This window comes from Anoplolepis gracilipes, chromosome 2 (genome assembly GCF_047496725.1).
Source record: "Anoplolepis gracilipes chromosome 2, ASM4749672v1, whole genome shotgun sequence".
Taxonomy (NCBI): Eukaryota; Metazoa; Arthropoda; class Insecta; order Hymenoptera; family Formicidae; genus Anoplolepis; species Anoplolepis gracilipes.
In genome coordinates this window covers 9074377-9079330 of record NC_132971.1, presented here as the reverse complement: position 1 = coordinate 9079330, position 4954 = coordinate 9074377, and positions in this window count along the sequence as shown.

The window sequence follows — 4954 nt, the reverse complement described above, 5'->3', positions numbered from 1 at the left end:
AAAACGATCATAAAAGTTAAACTGACATTATATAATATGATTTTCATACCTTGCATTTCAGTATCTGTATTCTTATTATCAGTGTTCTCTTGCGCAAAGCACGAATTTACATTAATTTTTTGAACTGCGCAAGAAGTTGAAGACAATTATTTTTTGGTATTATTATCCAAAAATGAATTAAAATATAGATAAAATTATCGAAAGAGCTCCGAATTAATAAATATAAATAAGTAAGTAAGAAAGAGACAATAGGAAGGAGGAAATGTGAATATAAAATTATAAGTTTTTTATATAGGTGATGTGTTGCAATTGTATTGACATTAAGTACATTAGTAACATTCTATAGAATGACGGAAATTATAATAAAGATTTGAACGTTTCGATTCATGTTTTGAATCCTCTTCAGCATAATATATAAATTAAATAAATGAATTATAAATAGATAAAAACGAAATTAAAGAAAAAACATCGCATAATAAAGGCGTAAGACATGTGTGAACATAAAATTCGTGATCGTATTCGCATGATTAAATGGATCAATGCCTCAGAACCGCTGTACATATTTATCGCATGTTAGTTGTATAAATTACATATATATAAAACGATCCAACTTGTTCGGCTCTTTTATTGTACGGCTTACATAATAATCCCGCGAGGCAATTTTCCGAGGTTTCCAGACCGAGGGAGGTACGCAATTAGATTGAGGGGTTAAGTCTGTATTAGTAAAATGAGTATAATAAATACCTGTTTGTAATAAAGTAATTTACCGTTAGTTTGTGTATAATGGTGGTGACTCAGAAAAAGCTTACAGGATATGCATTCCGTTTGTGTGTTGTTGAATCTATGGTATATATATCGCGACAACTGATGTTTAACGTGTGGTTATGCCGATGGTACAGATGGTAATGAGCTCAAGGGCGAAAAATACATTTAAGATGGAAAGAGTTAGATAAGTGACATTAGATCTTAGGCAGTTTGTTTATTATATCATCGTAAATAGCTGGCAAACATTCTATATCTGTTTGTAGATTTATGCTATTTATTTGTCGTTTAATGTATAACATTTCAGATATCAGTCTTTTTGTGTAATAGGGCTCATTGTCTAGTATTTGTGTATTGTCCCAAAGTCATGATTGTATGTTAGGCGGTGATCAGTGATCACTGATTTGTTGTTATTGGGCTTCATTATGTTGGTCTTATGTTCTTTTATCCTAGTATTCAGCTTTCTGCCCGTTTAACCAACATAAGAAGCGTCGCAATTTAGACAATTAATTTTGTATACCACGTTTGTTTTCATAGGACTAGGAATAGGATCTTTGTGTGTCTTAATAAATTTGTTGTTTTTGTTTATACTGTAGTAGGCTAATCTGATGTCGACATCTTTTAGAGCATTCTTTATTTTATCAGTTACTGTATGCAAATATGGAATTGTGAAATATGAGTTATTATTGGGTGTTTGTAATTTTCTGTCGGATGGTCTATTGTTAATTAAAAACTTTATACGGTTGTTAATTGTTTTGAATATAAAATCGGTTGGATAGGAGTTGTCCAGTAAAATCTTTATTATAAATTGGATATTCTTTTCATGGAACATGGGATATGATAATAAGAATACTCTATCAACTAAGCCTATTACAGTGCCTCTTTTTTGGTTGTTAGGATGTTGGGAATAGAAATTGAGATATCAATTGATATTATAATATATAATTGATATTCAAAACAATTAACAACCGTATAAAGTTTTTAATTAACAATAGACCATCCGACAGAAAATTACAAACACCCAATAATAACTCATATTTCACAATTCCATATTTGCATACAGTAACTGATAAAATAAAGAATGCTCTAAAAGATGTCGACATCAGATTAGCCTACTACAGTATAAACAAAAACAACAAATTTATTAAGACACACAAAGATCCTATCCCTAGTCCCATGAAAATAAACGTGGTATACAAAATTAATTTTCTAAATTGCGACGCTTCTTATGTTGGTTAAACGGGCAGAAAGCTTAATACTAGGATAAAAGAACATAAGACCAACATAATGAAGCCCAATAACAACAAATCAGTGATCACTGATCACCGCCTAACATACAATCATGACTTTGATTGGGACAATACACAAATACTAGACAATGAGCCCTATTACACAAAAGACTGATATCTGAAATGTTATACATTAAACGACAAATAAATAGCATAAATCTACAAACAGATATAGAATGTTTGCCAACTATTTACGATGATATAATAAACAAACTGCCTAAGATCTAATGTCACTTATCTAACTCTTTCCATCTTAAATGTATTTTTCGCCCTTGAGCTCATTACCATCTGTACCATCGGCATAACCACATGTTAAACATCAGTTGTCGCGATATATATACCATAGATTCAACAACACACAAACGGAATGCATATCCTGTAAGCTTTTTCTGAGTCACCACCATTATACACAAACTAACGGTAAATTACTTTATTACAAACAGGTATTTATTATACTCATTTTACTAATACAGACTTAACCCCTCAATCTAACTGCGTACCTCCCTCGGTCTGGAAACCTCGGAGAATTGCCTCGCGGGATTATTATGTAAGCCGTACAATAAAAGAGCCGAACAAGTTGGATCGTTTTATATATATGTAATTTATACAACTAACATGCGATAAATATGTACAACGGTTCTGAGGCATTGATCCATTTATTCATGCGAATACAATCACGAATTTTATGTTCACACATGTCTTACGCCTTTATTATGCGATGTTTTCTCATTAATTTCGTTTTTATCTATTTATAATTCATTTATTTAATTTATATATTATGCTGAAGAGGATTCAAAACATGAATCGAAACGTTCAAATCTTTATTATAATTTCCGTCATTCTATAGAATGTTACTAATGTACTTAATGTCAATACAATTGCGACACATCACCTATATAAAAAACTTATAATTTTATATTCACATCTCCTCGCTCCTATTGCCTCTTTCTTACTTACTTATTTATAAAAAATAAATCTATAAGAGAATATAAGATAATAATAAGTTGTTAAATATAATAATAATAAGTTGTTAAATAGATAACATTATACAAATATAATTATAAATATATATTATTAAATGAGTAATTAGTAATTACTTAATGAGCAAATAGTAAATAACTTTACAGAAATTTAATAGAAAATATATAAAAGTCAATCATTTTATTTACAACTTGCACATTCAAGGTAAAAAGATTACTACTTGTTGAAGGAAACTGCTTTTCAGTATTACTCAATATTGAATGAAAAGATTCATCTATAACATAAAAAGTAAGTAAATAATATATAATATTAAATAGCTAATTACTAACTAACAATAAGTAAATATTAAATAATTTATAGCAAAGCAAATATAAAATTCAGTAACTTTATTTATAAATTACACAAGATAAAAAATTACTTACCTGTATTAAGTAAATCAGAAAATTCACTAGTATTAATAAAGATGCAATCTGGTACCTGATTCTCAAGCATATTAACTATTGGCGAATTATTTAGATCATTAATAATTAATAAATTCAGTACCTGCATTTTTTATGTCACTTTTTACAAACTCATTAATATTAGACATATTTGTGTTTATGGGAGAATAATTATCATCTAAAATATTAAAGGAATGTTATACATTATAATAAACAAAGTTTATTTTCTATTTTAAATTATATCGTAATTAAATGAAAATAACTATAAATATTGTAGATTAGTATTTTTTGCATATTAACAAAACTAAATTTTTTGTATAGATTAAAGGAAAACGAAGCTCAACTTAAAATGAATTTATTTGAATTTATTTTTTACTTTCTAGTTCAAATACGGAAGCTTTATATTATTAGTAAACATTAGTTCTTATACATAAAACAAACCTTTAACATCATTGATAATGTATTGATCAATACATGATTGATTTTGTATGACGAATTTAGTATTTATTGTCTCAATATTAGTAATTTTACATCTAAAAATAAAAGTTTAATAAATAGTTTTATACAAAAATACAAAAATTATTATTTCAAAAATACCCATTTATTTGTGGCCACTGCATTTACTAGATCTACTTTCTGTTGATAACTATGGCGGTCTCTACGCAGAGTCCCGCCCGCGTGTTCGCTTGTTTGGTAGTAAAGGGAAAGGCGTTTACGAGACGCAAGTTGCGGTTTTCTTTGATGATGTTCTTTTTATTTAGTATGACTATTTACAATGGGGAGTGTGAATGTCTTTGTGGTGGCCCTGAAAAGGGCCGTTTGGCTCGGCTATCGGCGCAACGGGCGCCAGGTGATCGGCAGCTGTGTTCGCATGGTCTTCACTGGCCCCCAACGGTCTACGAGGTTGTTGTTCTCGTCTGCTTTGGGCTTCTGCCGCTCCTGGCTTTGTTGCATCTCTTTCCGGACCCTTCGTGGTCTCGCAGGCTCCGTCTGCGTCCCTCTATTTGTGGTGGTAACCTCCCAATCACTGCCGCTCTCGTACTGGCAAGCCTTGTCGCTAGTCGCTGTGGAGTGCTGTACGGCCTGCTCCTTACTGGCGGCTCGGCACTGCGTTCCTCTACTTATACTCCTCGTGCCGTCAGTCTGCGTGGCCTGCTCCTGGACGGTAGGCCGCTGCAGTGATGGAGGCAGAGGAGAGAGACGATCTGGGAGCTCCCACGCTTGCGTCGATGAGGTGTATCTCCTCACCCGTATGTCCCAGGGATGCAGCAAACTTCTTGGCGGCCAAGTCCGTCGTAGACATGGCAGATCTATCAGCGTTAGTTGTCAAAGGACAAGGGCGAAGCTGACTCCTTGGTGGCGAGGTTGGCGAATCCTGGGATGCCCGGAGTTTTCGTATGGGCCCTGGTGAACGGAGCGTGAAAAGCGGCCTCGGGATTCGACTGCTTTGTGCTGATATGTCAATGCTATATATCAAAATTG